Genomic DNA, 24,938 nt, shown 5'->3' with positions numbered 1-24,938 from the left:
GACCAGACTGGGAGCCACCCACAGTTGGGAACCTTGGGGCAGGGAAACAGCCTCTCCTGCCAAACTGATCTACCAATCAGGGTAGATCGAAAGATAATCAAGCAAATAACTATTGCTTTGACCCATCACATTAATATACTGTTGTACCCATGCAACAAATATTCTTAAACTCCTAGAGACCACAAAAGAGCTGATTCTGATGCAATGGTTCTAGGGTCATTATTCAAGTTGGAGCTTGGGCTTACCGCCCTTCCTGATGCAGCAGGGGAGCAGGGGTGGGTGGGGTGGTGGGTGGAGGTTGTGGTGGGGCTGAAGGTCTGTGAGCTTTTAGTGGGGACCAAGATTTTAGGAAACAGTGAACAAGTAAGGGGATTTCTAATCTGGCATGCATCTGATTGGGTAGGCCATTATGAAATTTCGTTGTCCTTTAGCATAATTGGTTGGTGCTAGGAGCCAATCCATAAACTTAACTTCTGCTTTCAAAGGTATTGATGGCTGTTAGGAAATGGAGTGTCGGGGCAGGCTTGTAACCTGGGGGTGCAGATTTGTTGGGGGGTAGCCTCAAACTGGTGCTAGGTACAGGCTTGTTAGTTAACTTGAGTTCAACTTTAGGTCAGGTCCTTAAAGATGGAGTCTGAACCCAAGTTCTGTTCTCTCAATCCTTAGAATATTAACATATTATATATAAACATGGAAGCACTTTCCAAGATAATTTAAATTTAGTTGGTCTTTGTTTTAAAATAAAACGGATTTAAATCAATACTAAAACCCTTCCTCTCCTCCACCTGCCCATCTTTATCAATGATTTTGGTCATGAAGTTGGGTCAGATGTCTTCCTCTTCTTTTGTTCTTATGACAAAGGATGAGTTGTTAACAGTAGCTTCACTACATTGTGATCATAGCTAAGTATCATGCACAGCAGAGGTCCAGCGATTGCAGCAGGTTGGCTAAGACTTGACCCTTTTTCCTCTCCTTTAATCAGGAGTCTTGGCTTCTCCTTCATTTGTTGGACTTTATTTAGATTTCTACCAAAGCATACAAAGTTGGCACTTTAGACAATGTGGTCACAAGTGTTTATTCATAGATAGTTAAGAGTAAAACTTGCAACCTCTTTACCTCTCCTGGTTTTCAGTTATTGAGCTCTTACTGTTATCTACCACAGAGTATATTATAAGTATTACACAGCATATTTCACTGTAGCCACCTCTTCAAGTAGAAAAACACTTTGTCATGTCATGGTGACGTTGTACATAGCCACAAAGTGAAGGACTGGAAATGAAACTCAGATCTGCCTCTTGATCCCAAACATCATGCTCTGGACCCCTATGTGTTTCTAGTTCTCTTTCTAGACTCTGGCCACCATATTGTCTTGTTAATAACATTCTGATGGATTGTTTTATGACTATTATTATTTCATCCCCATAATAACTGTTGGTAGATAGGCTATATTATGCTTGCTATTTTTTATTTTTTTAGAACAAATAATTCTTTGTTGTTATAAATATTTGATGACAAATAATTCTGCAAATTTATCTGGGTAGTAAGAAGGACACTTGGAATTTAAACCAGATTTTTGTTTCCAAATTCTTCTTCATTGATGGTGACCAAATAAGGGAGGTTTGACAAAGACATGGGTCTCTTTTTCCACCACTTGCAGTCTCTGTTAGCATGAATAGAAGGTGGGCTAATTATTTTGATACATCTATAGATTTGGCTTCCTGTGATTTATGTCTTTTATGAACTAAATTAAAAAATATATAAATCTTAATCTGTAATCTCAGCAGAATAAATGATCTCTCTGTATATCTAGGGAATAAATAACCCTAGCATCTTCATTTTTTTTTAAATCATCACCAGGATGATCACATACATTTCCATCAAGTCAACAGTGACAAACTTGAAATGACATCTAAGATGCCAAAAATTGTGGTGGTGGGGACATGCTGAGCATAAAGACCCTGTCTGAGGGACAGGAAGACAACTGAATGAGAAAGAGAAGAACATGAGAATTATTAGAATTAGAAAAAAGGCTCCAAAATCATTTTAAAATTCTTGATTGCATTTTGTGAAACCACTTCTAATACTGAAAAAAAACTCGCCCAGTTTCAAAAGGATTCAAGAGAAGCATTTGTTGAGATAGTATTGAAGTCAAACTTGAAATCTCAGGAAGACTCAGTCCAATTGGCATTTCCAAGTGGCTTTAAAGCAGGGAGTTTTGTGGCTACTTGAGTTTTGGTCCATGTTAAGAAAAATGTATGTTTCAAAAAAGGAAAAACTGAATTGTTTCAGTTATGAGACTGTGTGTGAGTGAGTAAATGTGTGTGTGTGTGTGTGTGTGTGTGTTTGTCAGGGGTGTTCTAACGCATTCCACATGGAGATATATCCAAGAAGGCAGGAGGAATAGATGGAAAGTTCTAGAATATTCCCCAGCTGCCTCCCCAAGCTGCAGCTCATTACTTGGCTGTAATTAGTAAACACCCTGCTGCTACAGCGTTTCCAACAGTGAGTTTCACTCTATTAAGAAGTAGATGAAAATTAGTGTAGACCTGGCAGCTATATTTGATTATCCCTTGGAGGTTTTGCAGCCAAGATTCTGGAAAATTGCATGAGATTCCCAGGGCCATGCCATCAAACCCCAAATAAAAGATATGACTTATATGCAGGTTGCTTAATGGTACCCAATAGTTTAATAGATATTATGGAATAATTCGTTGTGTTACAAATGAGGTAATTAATATTTCCTTTTTAGTTTATAAAATATTCTTGAAATAGTGATGAAGAATGGCTACTGGGGAATAAATTCAAATACAACATATGTTCATTGAAATATCAATCTGTGAAGGGAAATGATCTTTGTTTAGAGTCATAAAACTGCATCAGCACACAGCTCTAATATAGCCTCGGAGTTTGATAGGAAAATAGGTTATATTAAAATCTCTCCAGTTACCCAGTAGAGGCCATTTTTGAATGAAAGAGTACTGAGCTTCATAGAAAAAAATTCTCCCATGAAAACACTCTTCTTATTTTTTTATTGCCTTACATAATATCTTTCAACAGTCTCTCATTCAAAAGCATGTATCTCCATCGTGATATGAAAAAAATAACGGTCTTTTCAGTTGATAGTTACAACCATCTAAGCCTTTCCCCCCAAGTCTCAATAATGTTAAGGGTATTTTCTCTAAAGAATAAGGAAATTCCTCTGACCTCTTTCCACTGACAACTTTGAATTATTGGCAGCCAGTTATGTTTGTCAGGTTGAAGGAAGTGTCACATGACAAGGAAGAAGAATTTAAAAGGAAAGACCATGAGAGATGTTGCTCCAGGAACTGTCCGAGGCAGGCTAGAGAGGCAGCATGTTCAGCTCTCTCCGGGTGGCCTGAGCTTTGAGAATTTTTTTCTTTTTAGCTCAAAAGCCATATTTTTTTTCACATTTTTTTTTTTCATTTTATGTCAGAACATTGAGGATGGGGTGTGCCTTCTCCCGTTTTCATAGCCTTGCTCTGTGACCTCAATTCTCCACCAACATCAAGGCTTAGGGAAAACATCAAGCTGCTGTTTTTACCAAAGCTAAATGTGCAGCAAATCCTCAATGCATCAGGAAGTCTGAAAGAGCCTGACTCTTCACTTCACAGGTTAAAAAAAAATTCAAGCCCAGCCAGAGGAAGAATGACAACTCACATCTATCTACAGACAGACCACAGACAACGCTGTGTGCGACATGTGTAACCTCTTTGTTCGCCTGTGATTGTAGCACTTCATTCCTTTTACCATGAATGAAAAAAGAAAGAAAGTAAAAAAAATAACAAAGAGAAAAGAAAGCCAGTTAAGTCACTTAATGTGCAAAATATTACTTTGGGTCAGAAAATTATGTCTAAATGAACCCGAAGGAAAAGACAAGAAAGTATCATTTTTCTAAAATACCTGCCGATCAAAAAAAGTAGATGTAAGTAATCTATTTAACCAATAGCTGTGGCTTCAATTTTCCTCATTCACAGCCTAGGAAAATCTTAATTTTTTTGCATCAGAGCAAGTGCCAGTTTGTGAGCTCTGGGCTTTCCGGGTTGTTTTGAGGCTTCCCAACAGGCTAAGTGCTCTTTTACACAATGTCCATGAGTTTTGAAACAAATGCTCACTTGAACTTGACAGTGAAGCCAGTGGAATAAATAGGAAAGGACAAGGAGAGCCCAGAGACACATTTGGTGCCCTTGTAGCTCCCCAGCATCTTCTGGCTTCTTTCCTGGGTGCTTTGTCTGCTTGCTCTTGGCAGCCCTCTGGTACCTGGTGCTGATGGTGTGGTTGGTGAGTGTATGGCAATTTTGGCTTTGCCTTCACAGCACAAAGGCAAGATTTATGTGACAGTGGCACCAGGTACCAAGCTAGTGGAGGAGCAGGGCCTTATATACCCACAACTATCTGTGATGTCAAATTACCCAGTTAAGCATACGGCCACGTGAAAATGCTGGTTTCTTCTAACACGTAGTGGAAAGAGGGCACAGGTATGCTGCACAGACACATTGGGTCCTTGTTTGCCCTTTGTATCCCAAACAGGTGACCACACAGCATCTTGTGAGCAGTCCTCTTCCAGATACTGAAGAGTCCTTTTCCTGTGCTTACCTCCAGCCCTACTGACACATCATTCCCACAACTGGAACGGTATGTGTCCTTGACTAAAATCTGCTTCTTTCTTTCTAGCAATGGCCAGCATCAAGTGGGCTGGGATCCAGAGACAGGCGTAGAACTAGGGGTCCCCTGTCTTCCTGTGTATTTACATAATGTCCCACAGACCATGACTTTTCTTCCCTGGTTTGGCTCTTTCTTCCTCACATTGGCTAAAATTCCTAACATCTTGGGTCATCCCAAATGATGGTAGAAAAGGGCCACATTGATTTAATAATTTCAAATCTTCCAGAGAAGTTTGCACCAAGTTATATATAAGAAACCGCAGTTAGGTTGGAAACCGAACTATGTTCTGTTAAAAATTGATTTTGAAAGAATAAACGAAGACCCTCAGTCCTAGAAGAATCTGTATAGTGCTAATGTACTTACTGTCCAAGACAAAAATACCAAACACTTTAAAATACTTCAAGATCCTGAACAGATTAACTCTCACATTTCCCACCACTGTTTCCCTTTAACCAACAGGTTTTTAGGTGCTTCACATATAAACATATGGCTTAGCATATTGGTGTATAATTCAGATGGTTTCCATGTATATATAACCACTCCTGTGGATATTACAAATCCAATGGCACAGTGAGACAATCATTTGGAGGTTTGTTGTTTATCTGCTAGCCGCATTATGCTCTGGGTTTCTGGTCACAGTAGGCCCTTTAGTTTGTAATGTATGTTGGACAAAGAGTGGGTCTGACAAGGCAAGGCTGAGGCAAGTAGCTTTCTGTCATTAACCTTTGGTCTGTTTTCTTTTGCTTATGCAAAGAAAAGCAATGTGTAAAATGCTGATTTTTAGTACAGAAAGACTTTAATTTAAAAAAAAAATCCGAATAGTTTTCCTGTTAGCAGCAACTATAAGGATGGGCTTTAAAGAGCTGGTAATTTTATTAAGAGATAATCCATTCCCTGCTTACTGGAGGACACCTTACAATGGAAATCTAAGGAAGATCATGGAATTGAAATCTCGAGTGCTTTTCCAGACCCTCACTAGATTTCCATATTTGCCTTCTTTCTGTGCAGAGTGCTCTATCAGCCTAGACTTAGAGTTGACTCATCCCTCATCTTGTATTTGGCCTTGACTCTTTAGCTTTCAGAGGAGGGCACAGACAGTCGCTTTGGAAAGAAGCTTCCTTAGCATGCTCAAGGTCGTGGGCTCAATTGCTAGTCCAGCAAAACAAAGTACGAGAACTAGAAAGTTCTAGTACCCATTTGAACTGCTAGGAACTTTGGAATTTTCCAGTCTTTCTACGTCTTTACTCTCTATAAGGACGGGAAACGTCTGGGCCCTGCGCAGTGCCCCGCGGGCAAAGCCATCCAAGCACCCTTTGTGACTGTCACAGGAAGATGACTGCGGCTCTGGACCTGGAGCTTCTTGGCTCCCCTCAACTTGTCCTGGTTGCAGTGTGGAGATCATCCAACACCGCGCCAAGTTCTCCAGTCACATGATACCCTAGGAACAGGATCACTCTGGTGGTTGTCTTTTTGTGTCTCTGACCTTGGGAAGTCACCTCAACGCACTGCCAACCTTTTTTTTTTTTTTTTTTTTAAACTTAGGGGAAGCTTTTAGGCTGCGGGGAGATTTACCTAGGAGCCTGCAGGAACAAAACGTTGGCCTACTTAGTTGCAGAGAGACTTGGCAAGGAGGGCACCCGATCTCTGGATTACTGGTTTGTGAGCACTCTTTCAGAACACTCAGGGTAATGTTTTCAAGGACTCGGAATGACTTTCACAGCCTATTAGAGTCAAGTAGTTTCTGGGAAGGCTAAAAGTTTACTCTATAGCTGTCTTCCAGGCTTGCTTTGGAGTTTTTAAACTTTTCTTGCATTAAAAGGGCTGAAAGAGCAGAGCTTCCTTTTATCTTGCGATGGTCAGAGATGGGAGCTATAACCCAGTTAGTTCTTGCCTCTGACCTCAGGCTACCAATGAATGTTCCCAATGAATGAAAGGTATTTCAAAACAAGGCACATTTTAATATGAATTAAGAAGACAAAAAAAAAAAAAAAAAAAAAAAAATCCCAACAGTTATAGTTGTTGAAATGAGTGTTTTAGAAATATACCCATTTACCACAAATTTGAGATTCTATCGAGTTTAAAATGATTTTTCAAAAATATATGTAGTACAACATAGTTTAATTCTTGGTGTTGAAAAGTTTATTTTTGTATGCTCAAAACAATTATCCCACAGGGAGAGTAAACTAGTCACAGTACTAAAAAATAATACTGTGTTTATACACAGTGTATTTCAGATTGTAAAACATTTCTGTATAGCTTATTTATTTGATTAGTCAACAACATACATTTAAATATGCTTGAATTCCCTTAATACAAGCAATTAAATAAAACCTGTTATCTCTTTGCCCCAAGGCGATTTTTACTCACGGAAAATAGCAGAACGTCTTGCTTACTACAAGATAAAGATTAACTGAGCAACGATTGTGATCTTTTCCGTAGCGGAAACCCAATTTGCAAAAATCAGTTAACCGTTCTTCAAATTTACTTAGCGTGCTTCCCGAGATTTCTGAGTTCAGGAACTCACATTTACTTGAGTCCTCACAATGCTCCCTGCACACAGTTTGGCAGATTTTGCCATTTCTGTTTTATGAATGGAAAACTCTGTTCATGATAAGATCGGAAGAGATGCCCTGGGTTGATTAGTTGGCTGGTGGTGGCTCATTTAACCCAGTGAAGCAGGGACGTGATCCGTTCACAGTGAGGCACCGAGGGCTGCCTCTTCAGCGGGTGGCTCAGGACCACTCTATCTGGTGATCCATTAAGGTGTTTTTGTTTTTTTTTTTTTTTTTTTTTCTGTGCTGTTGAACCATCCTTTCTTTTAATCCATTTCTTCACTGGGGGCAATGTTATCAAGAATCTGATCACTGTGTGGGGTCAAAGCCTTTCTACCTCCAGGTTAAATTTGTGAAGCGAAAGGGTCCTAGTAATTTCCCTCTGTCCTCAGCATAGCAGACTCTGGCAGGTGTTCACAGTACCCTCAGGACCAGAGCGAGAGCTGTCTGACCTGGAGAGGGGTCTTTCAGAACCTTTACCTCATCATAGTGAATTTTGCATTAAACCCACATGAAGGTTGATTTCTAAGCGGGCCATGCTTTGCAACAAAATACTTCTGGGTTAATTACATATGAATCTTAATAACATTTCAAAACTGACCCTTCAATAAGTATCATTTTCAGTATCAGCTAGAGAGCTGCCAAGAAGCCTGTTAAGCATTTCCCTACTGAAGTTATGGTGGACTGGAGTGGCCTTTTATAATACAAAGTTTCTGTTTCACACCCAAGAGAATTTTGCTTCCACTACACACCTATGGCTTGTGGAGAAATATAAGCAAACTGATATTTTAGACATACTTTCCTGGCCAACAGCCTCAGGAAATTTCACAGTTACAAATTTCAATTTCCTTTATTCATTAGATGCCAGAAAGTCCAGGGAGAGGTATATTGTTCTCAGTAAAAGATTGCACATTAGTGGGATTGGCTTAAAACTAAATCACTCTAATACATTTGTTTTCTGATAGCTGAATATTTTTCTATACTGCAGGAGCTAGGCATTTAAATGCCATGTTTATATGTTTATATATGCATCTATTAAAAATAAAGCCACAAAGGTTATCATATTCTTAAAAACATATATAGTTTTGAGTTATTAGGAGGTGTGAGGATAAACTTCTCAGATCCTAGAATCCATATTTCCAAATCCTCCATGCTCCCTGAAGCTTCCTGTTTGCTAATTAGGACAAGTGTTTAGAGTATGGAATCTCATAGCCTCTAGAAGGAAGGTCAGTCTGTGCATGTTTGAGAAGGACCAAGCTGGATCTGCTCCGCACACTCTGGGCCTCTCCCCATCTGGCTATACAAGCTGGACCTTCTCATTTTCTATTACTTTTCCCCATCTCTATTATTTATCCCCCTCAGTGTTCTCCAAGATTCAGCTCAAATGTTTCCCCATATGTCGAAGCCACCACGCCTTACCTAGAGAAACAAAGCCCTTTCCTATACTCCTTTATTCTCCCCACATGTTGATCTTGTGTTTTCTAGTGTTATGAAGAGCTCACTGCTATATGTGCACTCCGGGTTTTTACTCAGATGATTTCATTCAAGTATCACAATCATCTGTGAAATGCATATTGACTCTGTGCGACAACATGATGCTGCTAAAAAGTATACCCAACATTTTCCAGGTAAAAGGGATAGAGCCAGGACTTGAACATCTTATGTTTTGGGTAGACTTTTAGTGAGCATAGCAGCTGAGCCACAGAAAACCAGTAAAAAAAAAAAATCACAATTAAGGATTAGACTTTTACCTTAAATGAAGGTCACTGATGTTCAAAATTGACCTGTTCTTTTAAGTGGAAAAAGATGGCATTTCCCTTTCCTTATTAAATTGATGTGTGGAGAGGGTCAAAACCTTTGGCTACTAGGCCAAATAAATCTTTTACCTACTTTTCTATTTGCTGTGATTTATCAAAAATATGGATGTAAAGAAAAAAATACATTAAAGGTTTCCCTCCCTTATTGGAACAAGTTGCTCTGCAAGGCATTGAAAAGAGCCACAGTCTGCCTACATCTGAATGCTCTGGAGCTTGCAGTACAAAGAGTATTCATATGGGTGGAATGGTGAAGTCAATATACGGCTGTGTTCATTAACTTCAAAAAAAAAGAGCTAATTGGTAAAAGGTTACTTCAAAGGCTATATTTCATCTACACTAAATTCAAAGTGAAATTGAATTCTCAGTTAGAAAAGCAAAAGTGAGCCAAAACATGTCCATTAGGAGACAGGGTACTAGCAACAGAGGAGAGGCCAGGCTTCTCAGACAATTCAGTGAAAGGAAGGGTACCAGAGGTTATATGAGGCATCAGGTTGGAAGTCAATCATGAGCTCCTGCTGGGAAGAAATTTCCCCTGGTGCAAAATTAGGGAGTCTGTTATTGACTTCTGTTTATTGAGTCTTAGCAACACACTCAGCACTAGGGCACTGAGAAGGGGGAGATTTACCCAGCACACTAATGTTTTAAATAGAATATTGGGGCATCAAAGAAAAGTAAAAGAGAAGAATAGAGTAACAGCTAAGTGATTGATGCTGGTGGCTCTTCCCATTCAGTGCAGTGGGAGTGTCTTCATCTACTGTCTCCTGGACAACAAGTGGCCTAAAAATATTGGCATAGCTGACTACTTTTTGGAATGTTAGAAGGCATTCTGCTACATTACATTTCAATATGAACCTTCATCTTCTTGCAAGAGCGATTTCCGAAAGAATGTAATTTATTTCCTTCATTCAAACTCAGCACCTGGGGTTTGAGTGTCCCTCCTCTCCCCAGAGGATAAAAGTCTGCATTAAAAACCTGAAGCTTGGGAGCTAAGTTAAGTCAAAACTAAACCTAAAGTCTGCTTAGCAACAAAGTTTGGGAAACTTCTAAATTTCTAGAACTCATTTTATCATTTAGAAACCTAGGTGATTGTTTTAGCCACTGTTCTATTTCAGTGCAGGAAACTTGTACAAAAGAAAGCATTTGGTTGAGGGTTGTTTACATGTCAAAGGACTACTCCATCATTATGGCCAGGAACATCGAGGCTGGAAGGAAGGCATAGTGCTCAGAGCTTTATATCCAAACAGCAGGGAGAGAGAGGGGCACTGGGCTTACCCTGGGATTATGCAACCTCAAAGCCCACCTCCTATGACACACTTCCTCCAAGGCCACACTTACTCTAATAAGAGTAATCCTTCTAATCCTTCTCAAAGAGCTCACCAACTGGAGACCAAACATGCGAATATATGAGCCTATGGGACCGTCCTTGTTCAATCCATCACAGTGAACTCTTTTTTTTTTTTTTTAATTTTTTTTGGTACAATGCTGCAATACTTTTTAAAACTAAAGTGCTTTGGATACTGTGAGTATCTATTCAATGTTTGTTCCTTAGAGAGATGAGGATTCTGCCAAAAATATAAATATGCTCAAATGGGTTTACAAGTACTTTCTAGAGGTTACTGGAGAGGAGTTCTCTATTAGAGAACACCACGCAGCTACTTGAAGAATTATCTTCCACAAAGTTTCCATATTGAAAACATTTCCTTGCTTATGAAATGTTTTTGTATAAGATCATTTCCTTGGATTAATATACTGTAGGTACAACAGGTAATGATTCAAAATTCAAAATGTTACATGGATAGAAAAGTTAAGTATGGAGTCCAGGAAACAGTTATACAACGTAAGAGAAACTATTGTACATGGTGCAGAGCCATTCAACTTGAGAGTTGTTTCTTTAAGGATTTAAAGGGTGTTTGGGATGGTAATAATCTGTTAGAGACAGTTATGCCACCTCACTGTACCATAGAAAGGGAGACAGAATCACGTTGTATGCATGCATACATGTGCACATGCTACACACACACACACACACACACACACACACACACACGACAAGTAGAGGGAAATAACATTTGTCACTCAATAAAGCAAGCATAAAAGTATAAACATCTATGTGAAGTAGCATATTTATTGCATGCCTGTACATTCACACTACCAGCAGGCGTGGCTAAAGGAAAATAGATGCTAATGATTTAATTTCTATGTAAGTTCTGGAAAAAAAACTATACACCTGAAGAAGACTAGAGAAAACTCCCATATAGGAGATGTTAAAGGTCTTGTGGGGTAACCAGGGGCACGAGAGAAAAAGGGAGGAGGCAACTGTGGAGGAATAACATGGAAGTGAGTAGGAAGAAGAGATCGATGTGGAGAGGGAAGAAAATATGGACCAGTTGGAACAGGTTTAGACCACCTGGCTTCATGTACCAGTGACACATTTATCAAGAAGATTGGAAGAAATAACAAAATGGTATTTTTGCATTGCTCTGTGTATATACACATTCATGTCTGTGGTTGTACTTAACTGTTTCACTACTTGGAGGGTCTTCCAAGACAAAAGAACACCTCCCATCTTTTCCGACTGAGCTGGAGATTGAGATTGAACTCATGTTTTCTTCCTGAAGCCAAGGGTTGAGACTTTGAAAACAGCCAGGATCTACAAGAGTTGGTGGCAGATGGGTTAGAGTTTCAACTTCTTTTATTACTTACAATGTATCATAACTTGAGGCCTGCATTACACCCAGTCATAAAAGTTCTTCAACTTTCTAAGGATACAGAGAGCATTAATTTTTTTTCTTAAATTATTTTAAGACAATGAAACAGGGTTCTTGGCATGCATCTCAGTGGTAGAGCATTTGCCTAACATAGAAAAAGATTCTAATAAATGATTGATCATTAGCTACAGGAGGCCAAATGTCACAGGCTTACTTTCTTGTTTATTGCAGTTTCTGCACCAGGACCTACTCAGTTCTTTTCTTAGGAACAACAGAAATGTTCTACCCTATATCAATTCTACTTGCTTCTCTGAGAAAAACCAACCTTAACTTGTTGGTTATAAAGAACTGATACTGAAAGGGAATTTGGAGTGTTTCTCCTAAAACATTTCATCTTAAAGTTTCCTGTGGTCATCTTAAACTTTGATACCCAGCAGCATCCACTGCGTTTTACATAGTAACCACATAAGTGAACAAGTGACTTCCTCTTGGTGATTTTAAAAACTAGCAGTTCTCCTTAGTGATGCAGTTTCTTTTAAAGAGCTTTTGTTGTTGTCGTTGTTAATATATATTGATTTTATGGGTTTCATTGTGACATTTTGATACATATACATAATGTATTTTAATCACCTTCCCCCACCCCAGCATCTTAGTTAGGGTTTCCATAACTGTGATAAAACACCATAACCAAAGAACTAGTGGGGAGGCAAGGGTTATTTGGTTTACACTTCCGAATCTATGTTTATCATTTTAAAATGTCAGAACAGTAATTATAACAGGACAGGAAGCTGGAGGCAGGAGCTGATGCAGAGGCATGTCTTGCTCTAATAGCTTGCTCAGCCTGTTTTTTTTTTTTTTTTTTTTTTTTTAATAGAACCCAGGATCACTACCCTAGGGACGGCACAATTCACATGGGCTGAGCCCTTGCTCATCAATCACTAATTAAGAAAGTATCCCTATAGGCTTACCTGCAGCCTGGTATTATAAAGACATTTTCTCAATTGTGGCTCTCTTTTCTATGATGACTTTAGTTATGTCAAGTTGACATAAAACTATTTAGCACAATTGTTATCTTCTCTTTCCCTTTCCCACCCTCACTGGTCTCCCACCTAGTCCTTCTTATATGTTCAGGTCTTTGTATTAAATATTCTTTTTAAAATAAAGTTTGTTAGGGTGCTCTATTCCAAGAGGTCCTAATCAAACTCTCCTGTATATAGTTGAAATTCACTCATCATAAGGATCATTTTATCCTTCCCCAGGTAAAGAGATGAATTAAATAGTGTGTTAACGATGATTTCAAAGCTAGTCTTTAAGTATAACATCTCAGTCTTTTTAAACCAAATGGAGCACAAAATCTATTCAAACTTCCTTAGTGAAATATTCATCTAAAAGTAAAATAATAAAGTTGGATGCGATCATCAGTATCCGTTTTAGATCAGACGGACATGCTCAGAGGGAACTGTGTATTTTCCTCAGTCTCGGGGAAAATGCTTTGGATCATGCCCTACAGTTGGTAAGCAAACATACAACTCTGCTTTGGCATATGAATAATTGCTTCCTATACAGGACCTGCGTCATCCATGAATATATGCGTTCTGCTTTTGAAAAAGAATGCTAAATTACTTTCTGAAATCTAGACCTCTTGTCTAGAAACTTCTATCTGATCTATACTTTAAAGATTCTACAAGCTGAGGAAAGAAGAGAGAATCTGAATTTTCTCAAACTGAAAAGAAATCTATTTGCTGGTATCTGTGTCAGGCATGCTCTTCTTTGGAAAACCCATAGATGAAAGAAGATGGACCTGTCACAAACTGAGTCCTTTTAACTTCATTTTCCATGAAAACTAAATGAGATAAGGTATCCTGTCATCTTGCTCTACTAAGTCATTGATTAAGAGCATAAGTGAGCTTATTAGATAGTGTGTTCTGGAGACACCTTTGACATAAAGCATGAGAGAATTATAAAAATTTGTGACAAGAGCTTGCCCTTTGAAAAATAAGGAACACCTGAGTTTCCTAGTGTCTTCAGTGTTTTGAAATTTGATGAAAACATCCAGTGTTTCTGTTTTCCAGAAGTCTCCTGCAGAAACAATCTCAAGGAGCTCTTTGTCGGCAGCTGTATCACAGGTGTTAACTCACGCATGAAGAAGTCTGAATGTTCCTTTGACTTCCTTTTGTAAAAAAAAAAAAAATTCTTCACTGTAGTTATTGTGCCTAATCGATCACCTGATTGATTCTGCCTCTTCATATTTCCCGAGTCCATTCATTGTGTGCAGTTACCTTTGCTGTGTTCATTGAGTTAGGCTATTGATTTCCAGTTTGTGTCCTCTTCAATTTGTTCTGTACAACGCACCCAAGAACTCCTTCAGACTGAGAATCTAATTGTGTTGCACTCTCACTTAAACCATGCCAGCATCTTTCCATCTAACTCCCTGGCATCACAGGCAAGACCATCACAGTCTGCTCAGTGAGACATCCTCACTGCCATCCCTGCCTTCCCTGCCTTCCTGGTCCTTCCTGTACAGTCCCGACCGACTGTGTGCACACCATTAAAACTCCACTCTTCACACACCCATGCTCTCTTTGCACAATCTTTGCATCGTCTTTGAAGAGCCATGCCCTCTGCCTAGAATATTCTGTCTTCTGGTTTGCTTTCATTTCTTCAGAACTAGTTTAGAAATTAACCCACTGTAACACATGCCCTGACCCCAGAAGTCAGATTGCATGCCTTACAATGCCTGAAACTCAGTGTTTGTTTGTTTGTTTTTCCCCCACACATTTTAGTCACTCATATTTGAATTTTTTTTCTTCTAGAGATATAAACCTGTAAGAAGCAAAGGTTGACTCATATACTCGATTTTATCCCAAGTATCCTAGGTATATTATCAGACTTCTGTTATTATTTTTTTCATCTAATTCGTTTCTCATCAGGGCTTCTGAAGCTGTGAGAAGGCAGAAGGAAGAAGATGATTCATGGAAGACTTTTCAGTTGTAATGGTCAGGATTCTGTGAGAAACTGGGACTCTTAAATAGGAGGATTATTATTGGAATTTTTTGAAATAGAAAGAAGCCACATAGACCAGCATGCTTTTAAAAGGAAGAAAGAAAAAGTATGAGGAGATGAATAACACTCGTTTACTTCACAATTTTGCCTCAAGCCAACATTCCCTGATCCTTGCGTTCATTCAGGTGTTTAAATGCTAGAGATACTGCATGAGCAACACGTTCCAATACCACTCTCTCGTGGGTTGGGTCCTCAACCAGCTCCACCTTTCCAAATGTCCAATTTGGCTGTATTTAATTTTCGACAAACTTTTTGCTTAGATTAGAAAGAATTTGAATTCATCAAGACTAGAATCCAAGATGAGGTCTCCCAAGACAACTTTATTCTTGAATGTGATTCTTATTACTTAAGTTTTCGTGACTCTTTTCATATTAATTTATGAGGTAACTACATATATAGAGACAAATATTACATTTCTATCTGCTACCTATTCAGTAAAAAATTTTTTTTTAAATTGCATGTCCGTCTGCAAGATGATGACTTGCCAATTTCCCACAAAGGTGGTATCATTTTAGACATCTCAAATATGTAATCCAATATTCCCTTGATTTTAATAATGATAATTTTTGCATTGTAGAGCACAGACAAATGTTCAATACTTGAAAAGAAATTTGATATATTTTTTAAATAAGACACGTGTATGGAATGAACACCAGAAATGTGTTTCTGACTTCATTAGGTGATGTTTCGATACAACTGAATAAAGACATGTTAATAAATACAAGTAATAACTTTGACTTCAATCTTTAGTCAAAACCATAATACATTCTCTTCTCGTTGTATTTGTTATTATTGGAATAATGTTTTTAAAACATAAGTGCTTGTGGATCTTATACATAGGAAGAAACTTCCCACACAAGACTTCATTTTTATTTTTATGAGGAGGCACCCAGAAATGATTAGAAACATTAAAATAAAATGGAGTTTTAGAGATCTTTTAATCTTAATTTAAACTCCCTTCATAAAAACACCAGTATATTGTTGAAAATTGGCAAGCTGCTCACAGATGGTACCTATGATTTATTTGCCCCCAAATTTAGGAAAAAAAAAAAAAAGGCTGGAAGGTAGCAGACAGAAAAGCAGGCTTTGGTTTAGGGCTTGGGCTTTGAGATGACCCCAGCTTAGTTGGAAACCCAGTCCTGTGATTTATATCTTCAGTGACACTCAATTCACCCTTTCACTTTTCAAGTTGCTCCCTCTTTGTTGGTATATGGTCAACTGGCTGTCAGCCTTGAATGGACATGAAGAAAGATAACTAGGGCAGAGTAATGTATAGAGAGTATGTAATGTATAGAAAGTGCTGAGTGTCTGGCCTGGTTGCGTATGCATTAATATAACAAATGAGATGAACGATGAAATGTTCAAAACCCCATGCATGAAAATACTACACATCTGCCAGCCAAGGTGTCACATTATATTTTAAATTAAACATTTCACGTAAAGAAGCTTCAAGAAAGATTTTCATACAAGACGATGTCAGGAGAATACAGTCTTTTCAGTGAGAGTTAACTAGAGGACAGCCCGAAATGTGAGCTTCAGTGCCCAGTACACGACAGAAAATGTATCTCAGGGAGGTTTGAAGACTAACCATGCAGGTGCCACCTGTAATTCTAGGACTGTGCTCAGAAGACATTTTTTTACATGTAATTCAGTATAAAGGCAGAGTAAAAAGCACTTGATTTTGGTGTTGTGGTGTGAATGAGCCATGATTGGAAGTTTAATTGAAGGGAGATAGGCAGTGTGTGCTGGATTCAAAAGTCCATTTACGGTTTCTACTGAGGCTAAAAAGAAGTGGTTGGCACCAATGCTTAAATGGCCTGTGAACATTTCTCTGTAAATGGGGACACTTGTCCACTTAAGTCAGTAGTTATACAAATTTTTCTTAAGGGACAAGAATGGTGCAAATTGTCGACAGCTGATAATGGGGTAATATTTTTATGCTTAGATCCACTGGAAAGACGGCCATCAATATCAAAGCTGTTGAAGTTCCTGGAGGATACTCGGAGCTCTGAAATGTTTTCTAGACAATGTGCTGACAGTTGGCTGACATATTTTACACAGCTGTATCATGACATCACTACACTATGGAAATATATATATTTGATTTCAGTTTCATGAGAAGAGTCCAAACTCCCTAAATTGTCTGTAACTATTCAGTAAATGAGTCTACTCCATTGAACTACTCATCTCCTGATCATTCAGGCACCAATGCCTCTACCCTCCCCTCCTCTTCAGTACACTCTCCTATGCCCTTAACTGCTCATAATCACCTCCTGAGGAATGAGTGTCTAACGATTTCATATAGGATAAGTGTTCCCTGTCTGCTCCAACGGTGCCGTGAAAGTCTGTGGGAGTATATGTCTTTTGTCTCCTGTGTGCTCTCCCTCCCACCCACCTACTCCTTCCTCACCAGCCTGGCATTCTTCCTTACTGGCAAAATGAACCTTCACTCTATTGATGCTAGACAATGCCATCTTTACTATATTTGCATCTGGAACCAGAGGCCCCTCCATTTGTACTCTTTGGTTGGTAGATTAGTTCTTGGGAACTCTGAGTGTTCCAGTTGGTTGATATTGTTGTTCTTCCTATAGGGTTGCGAAGCCCACAGGTGAGACCCCACTTTTGCTCCATGATATAGCCATCTTCTTATTCTCCCCATGATTTCGACACACGGGCATTCCATAACTAAGTGTCTTTGGATTTCTATTCCTGCACAAACATCGTGATCAAGAAACAAGTTGGGGAGGAAGAGCTTTATTCAGCTTACACTTCCACATTGCTGTTTATCACCACAGGAAGTCAGCACTAGAACTCAAGCAGGTCAGGAAGCAGGAGCTGATGCAGAGGCCATGGAGGGATGTCACTTACTAGCTTGCTTCCCCTGGTTTGCTCAGCTTGCTTTCTTATAGAACACAGGTCTACACACCCAGGAATGCCACCACCCACAATGGGCTGGGCCATCTACCCTGGATCATTAGTTGAGAAAATGCCTTACAGCTGGATCTCATGGAGGCATTTCCTCAACTGAGGCTCCTTTCTCTGTGATAACTCCAGCTTGTGTCAAGTTGACACAAAACCAGCCAGTGCACTAAGTATGGGTAGAGCAAGTGATGTGATTTATGCTTTCTACATATCTGCTCAGAAGTTCAAAGACTTTCAGTGTCCACACTGCACTAAGACAGATTATCTTCATCCCTAACAGGAATTGGATTGTAGATTCCCAGAGCTGCACTGTCACTACTACTGGGTTGAAAAAAAATCAATAAAGTAACTCCTAAAGATATTGTTTTATTCCTGTATCAGCTCCTTACCCAGGCATCATCAGAGAGCCTTCCTCCAGCAGCAGATGGGAACAGATGCAGAGACCCACAGCCAGACATTAGGCAGAGAAAGAGGGTCTAAATGAGAGATCTCCATTAGATCCCTCTCCTCAGAGCTCAGGAGATCCTGTGGTAAAGGAGGTGGAAGGATTGCAAGAGCCAGAGTTTATGGAGGAGACCAGGGGAACAGAGACCTCTGAATCACCTAAGCAAGGTGCATATGAGGTCAGAGAGACTGGAAGAAGGCAGCACAGGGTCTGCATGAGTATACAGCAGTCCTCTGTGTATGTATTATAGCTATTAGCTTAGCATTTTTACAGGACTCCTGAGATTGTGAATGAATGAGTCTCTGACTCTTGAGTATTCAAGCAGTGTCAGGTATGGGTTCTTTCTTGTAGAGCTGGCCTTAGATCCAATCAGATACTGTTATACTATGGAACATAGTTCCACATATCAGGTGTGTGGACTTAAAATTGCCTGAATTTGTTTGAGCAGATTTATATAACTTTGGTCTTCATTAGAGATCTGATCAAACAAACTAAAAGCCAAAACTTTGGTGTGAGTTCTTTGCACTCAGTACAATCACTGAATTATTGCTTTTGTTCATGTGTCTTTGAACTGGTGACAGTTTTGGGTGGCAGGGCTATTGGTAGTGGCTAAGGTAGAAAGGAGTCTACTGTCCTAGCATGTAGCTGGCTATTGGAAGAGGAAGGCCTTTCAAGAGCCAAAACAGGAGAAACCAGGTAGAAATCATCCCTTATTGTAATCTTGAATTACAAACATCTTCCCAGTCATTGATAGTAGGGGTAAAACAGTAAACTGCTATGATGGGCTGAGAGTATTTTTTAACACATGGGATTGTGCATGTTCCACTTCAGACATCATGGTACAGGAAAACTGTGTAACTGTGGCATGTAGTTTCACATTCTGGAAACATATACCAAAATTCTATTATAGAGAAATTCAAAACACTCATACGTGAAGGGTAGCAATGAATAACTCAAAAAAAAAAATCCAGCATTCTTATTCATTTAAATAAATATTTAGTCATCATGCACAGTGAGCCAGGTCTCACTCTTAATGCTCAAATTTCACCTATAAAAAGGAAGATTTATGTGTCAAGAACAGTGCAGCTGATAAAAATTTCTGCAGTGATGAAAATCCTCAATAACCTGCACTGCCTAATGTAATAGTCACCTGCCACATGTGACCATTGTATGTTGAAAAATGTCTAGTGTGAATGAGGAGCACTTTTAAACGTCCTGTTCCATTAAAGAAAATACCAGACTCCACATACCAGCTGATAATTGGCCCCTCTCTCCGTCTTCATTCATCTCATTTTCAAAAACACTTGTGGTGTACTCCCCCCCCATCATAGCATTTGTTTTCATTTGTGTCTTAATTTTCTCTTGCCTAAAATTATTCAGTGCCCACTAACAGTAACATCATCTTAATCAAAAGTGTCTATTCTCAACAAATGAATAAGTTTCATGAACCTTCGCCCACATCTCTCAGTCATTTTTCAAAGATGTTGACTCATGTCTCTGTCACAGCACTAAACATCACATGATAAATTAAATTATTTGATACAGTGGGACATATCAGACTCTGGCATGACCGGAAATCCTTCCTTCTATGCTTTCATAAGAGTCCCCAAGTTCTATTTACTGTTTGACTGTGTGTAGGTGTCTGTAATCTGTCTGAGTCAGCTGCTGGATTGACTCCCTCAGAGGACATCATACTCCTGTCTGAAAGCATAGTAAAGTAGCATTCATAGTGTCAGAGATTGGTGCTTGCACATGGGATGGGTTCAGAAAGACAGAAATTTGCTGACAAATATTATACTTTCTTGTTTTATAGATACCGACACAAAATGTTTTATATCATTATCAATTACAAAATAAATCTCAAGGTGCAGAAACCTATAGTTTATTTTCTTTATTAAAAATAATTTTTTTCTCATACAATATATCCTGACTATAGTTTCTCCTCCCTGTACTCCTCCAAGTTTCTCCTCTCCTCCCCTCCCTTCTCGATCTACTCTCTTTCTGTTTCTGACTAGAAAAGAAGAAACATCTAAGAGATAACAACCGAATTTGACAAAATAAAATACAAGATAAAGCAAATCTCATCATATTAAAATTGTACACAACTTTGGGAAAACTTTAGGACACAAAGGGAGAAAAAGGAGTTTCAAGAGTAGGCACACAAGTCAGAGACTCATTCATTCACACTCCCAGGATTCCTACACATTTTTATATTTTTAACTTCATTTATTAAGTCTTTAAAGTAATGTGTAATGCTTATATACTCAGAATTTTGTATAGTAGACACACCATGATACAATGGCAGTTAATATAAATGCATATCCAACATATATGTATTTAGAATATGGAACAACTGTTGACAAGTTGATATAAATAAAATTTTGAATGTACAATCTCTCCAAACTGTGTCTAGAATAAGTTATATTACATTTTAATCACATTTACAAATTTATTTATATCTTCTGTTACATTAATAGTTCCCAAATATCATGATTACTCATTCACATATGATATAATTTATGGAACACCAATGGTATATTGAGGGATAAATTCCATTAACGGCTGAACCTTGGGCACACTATTTCATGGGATTATATTACAGGAGATGTTGTTGCATTAGCTACATGTTTTTTACCACGTAACAAGTCATAATGAATTTAATGATTTAAGAAAATACAAATTTGAGTCTTGGGAGATGGCTCAGGAGATACACAGTATTGCTGTGTAAGCCGAACAATCTGAGGTCCTATGCCTAGAAGTTGCATAAAGGCTAGATTCAGTAGTGCAGGGTCTATAATCCATGTGCCCTAACAGGAGACGAAAGGTGGAGATTGGACAGTCTCCAGAATCCCATTAGGTAGCTAGCCTGATTAAGGCAGAAACAGAGGACGTCTGGCTCAGACAAGGGCAGAAGATGGGGACCAACACCTCAAGCTTGTCCTCTGACGACATGTGCTCTGCAGCACGCACTTGCCTGGGTATACACACACGCATGCCCACAATGAAGAAATACAAATTTGTGATCTCACAGCTCTGTGAATGTAAGAATGGCTTCCCTGAGTTCTCTGCGAACAGATTCTGAGGAACAGATACAAACTTTTTATCTACCCGGAGCTTCTAAACTCTGTCAAGAAGCAAAAATTAAGAACAGCCCAAATATTCGCTAGCTGATGAACTTGGAGGAGGGGAGCAGACTGCTGAAGGAAGAAGGATGAAACATGCCAAGCTGGTTGTAGTGAGTCCTACATGATTACGAATGTACTAAATGCTATAGTGTTTTACACCTAGAATGCATACAACTGTTAACTCCTCTTCACAGGAAATCATGTAACGCAAATACAAAGATGAGATGACTGGAGGCAGTTAAGAAATAAGATCGCAGATATAGTGTTAAAAATGGGTGAATGCTATGTAAAGAGTACAGAGAAAGCAATGACAAATAACGGGATAATGCAGTTCTCTATATTTTCATTAATATTCCTGTGTTCTAGATACAGTCATTATAAAGTTCCTTTTATCAAAACATTAAAGAAGTCAGAAGATTTATTTCAAGATGAACATGCACTAAAGGAGATTGATATTAAAAGTGTTTGTTGGGGCTCGAGAGACAGTTCTCTGTGTAAGAGCACTTCCTGCCCTTACAGAAGACCAAGTTTAGTGCTTGCAACGAAGGCAGGCTCTTATAACTTGAATTCCAGGTAGTGGCCCTCTTACAGCCCTTGGGAGCATCCCTGTTCACATACATGCATACACATACACATATACATGAATGAAAAGCAAAGTTAATGCTTTATTTAAAACTTCAGGAAAATCCAATATGTCTGGTTTCCATAGGCACCTAGGGTCACATGCACATATCCATGCTGAGACACACAGATTATTAAAAATAAAATAAATTCTGAAAAGGATATTTTAAAAGAGAGTCATGGCTTACTTTGTATAACCTTGCTTAAATACAAGCCCTTAGATTTCTCTGCTTAGCCTATTCAATTGATACCACATGGGCTCCCTCTGAGACTAAATTGAAAGCCATAATATGTACACAAAGGACTTGTAACATAGAAAGCAGGAATAGAAAATATAATTAAAATAAAATTAAAAAATAAGAACAAACCCAGAAAATAACAACCAAGGAAAAGCCTTAATATGACACTGTGAGACAAGGAACCTCCAAAGATGCCACTGATTTATTTATTAGTGATCTATAATGGGCATGCAGCTTATGCTTGGGTATAGTTTATTTCTGGGTTATGGATGGGGCAGAGGCCCTCTTCTTATATATTCCCTTCGACCATACTATAGTGGCTCCCTCCTGCAGCAGTTGGAAACAAATGAAGAGAATGGAAGCTGAGTGTTCTGCAGAGAATAAAAGATCTTGGAACACTCGGCTCTAAATGAGATGTTTCCAACAAATCCCTCACTTCAGGGCTTGGTGAACCTTGGAGAGGCAGAAAGCATGCAAGAAGAAGAGTAGAAAGAAGGCACAAAGAAATTAAAGCCCTCTAAATCAGCACAATGGGCACACATTTGAACTCAGAGACTACAGCAGCATGAACAGGGACTGAATGAGTCTGTACAAGATGGGATCCTAGAGATAAAAAGAGAAGGTCTGTGAGTATAATAGAATGTAATCAGGGGGATTCTATTGCTACATTTAATTATTTACATAGAATAGTAATATTTGGTTTTACTGTAGATCCCTGGGATATTTAGTTTGAGATACTTGGTCATACAAGCAGAGTTGGGCAAGAATTTCATCTCATTAAGTGGGACAAATCAGATACTAGTTATTCCCACGAGCTTTGTGCCACCACTGCCTCCACTAGCATATCTTGCAGGCAGGGCAATACTATATCAAAGGCTTTGTGCCTGGGTTGGTGTTTGTTTCTATTTTGGTAGCATGCAGAGTCCCTTATGTACCAAAGATGCTGGAACATAGGAGTAAAGGATCTCTGTAGGTACCCACTTGACTTCTCTATGTTCACTGAGTTCTGTAGGTATTGTTCTCAGAAATAGGACCTTGTCATAAGTTTGTGGGGAGCAAGCTTTAGTCTTAGCAAAGCCTTAGATTTTGGGCAGATATTCATGAAACCTTTTTGGCCAACAAATCAGCTAGATGTAACCCAATCTTGCTACTAGGGGTTTCATTTAATGACAAGAAATGGCTAGTTGGAGCTCTATCTCACCAGTTATTTGGCAATTTTATTTGGACCACCATATATGGAATCTTTGACGGCATTAGGTTTCCATACTACCCAATCAAATGACATTTAATTTTAGGTATCTCTCCCATCTTTCCACCCTTGTCTCATTATCTTCTCCCTGTTTCTACTATCTTCCCATTCTATCACATGCCATTCACCCATAACTACCTACTCTATTTCCCTTTACTTCAGAGATTTATCTGTCCCTTACTCTGTACTTAAACTCTGGTTCTATGAACTGTAGATTGAAAAACATTGACCTAGCTAATATATCCATACAAGAGAATATTCAAACTAGGAGATGTCCATGTCAATGATGCTTCTGGGACTGCACACTGAGCCCACAGCTCCATAGTGAGTGTGAGTCTGGTGGATTTTTGATGAAGAAGGAGATGAACTACTTTGCCAAGGCTTTGGAGAGTCCAGAGTGACTCTCCCTGGCTATGTTGGGAGGAGCTAAAGTTGCAGGCAGGATCCAGATGATCAGTAATATGTTAAAAAAAAGTCTATGAGATGATCATTGATGGTGGAATGGCTTTTACCTTCCTTAGAGCGCTCAACAACACAGAGACTGGCACATCTCTGCGTTATGAAGAAGGAGCCAAGATTGTCAAAGATCTCATGTCCAAAGCTGAGAAAAATGGTGTGAAGTTTACCTTGACTTTGTCACTGCTGACAAATATGAGAATGCCAAGATTGGCCAAGCTACGGTGGCTTCCGGAAAACTGCTGGAGGGATGGGCTTGGACTGTGGTACTGAGAGCAGCAAGAAATATGATGAGGCTGTGCCTCAAGCTAAGCAGGTTGTTTGGAATGGTCCTGTTGGGGTATTTGAATGGGAAGCCTTTGCTAGGGGAATCAAGTCACTCATGGATGAGGTGGTGAAAGCCACTTCTAGGGGTTGCATCTCTATCATAGGTGGTAGAGACACTGTCACTTGCTGTGCCAAATGGAACACAAAGGATAATGTCAGCCATGTGAGCACTGGGGGCAGTGCCAGTCTAGAGCTCTTGGAAGGTGAAGTCCTTCCTGGGGTGGATGCTTTCAGCAATGTTTAGTATTTTTCTGCCTTTGGTTCCTGCACACAGCCCCTAAGCCCATGTTCCCTGCATCTCCATTTGGTGTTAGTGCAAGACGCAGCACCAGGATTCCTCAAACAGCTTCCAAGCATCTCAGCTTGTCTTTGCTGCATTGGGATTTGTCTACATTCTTCAAGATCTCCTTTAAATTCCTTAGTGATTCAAACCATCGTGCATTGTAGAGGGCATCTATTTCTATTCTGCCTGTGAAAGGAAGTGAGCTGTAAAAGCTTAAATCTCTGGTGTTTGTAGCCTCTGGTTAGCTTTGTCAAAATTCAGGACTTAGCATGGAAATAAGATGAAATTCCAGCTGTAGTTTGGAGACACTGAACATTTAACAATAAAGATGTCCACTGGGTGAAAAGGAGAATATATAATATATACCATATTTGTCTTTCTGGGTCTGGGTTATCTCACTCAGGATTAGTTTTTCTAGTTCCATCCATTTACCTGTGAGTCTCATACT

At 39.1% G+C, this 24,938-nt stretch overlaps 1 pseudogene across 1 annotated transcript; it reads left to right on the top strand.

Moving 5' to 3' along the window:
* The first annotated feature begins 4,307 nt into the window (after nucleotides 1-4,307).
* Nucleotides 4,308-24,451, top strand: LOC308437468 (phosphoglycerate kinase 1-like; annotated as a pseudogene). Its single transcript has 5 exons — nucleotides 4,308-4,368; nucleotides 5,939-6,108; nucleotides 6,226-6,368; nucleotides 21,682-21,778; nucleotides 23,659-24,451. The product of its transcript is annotated as a phosphoglycerate kinase 1-like (transcript).
* Nucleotides 24,452-24,938: the final 487 nt, after the last annotated feature.

Source organism: Micromys minutus (assembly GCF_963924665.1).
Source record: "Micromys minutus genome assembly, chromosome: 26".
Taxonomy (NCBI): domain Eukaryota; kingdom Metazoa; phylum Chordata; class Mammalia; order Rodentia; family Muridae; genus Micromys; species Micromys minutus.
The sequence above is the reverse complement of the archived record's forward strand: the minus strand, read 5'-3'. Positions and strand labels throughout refer to the sequence as shown.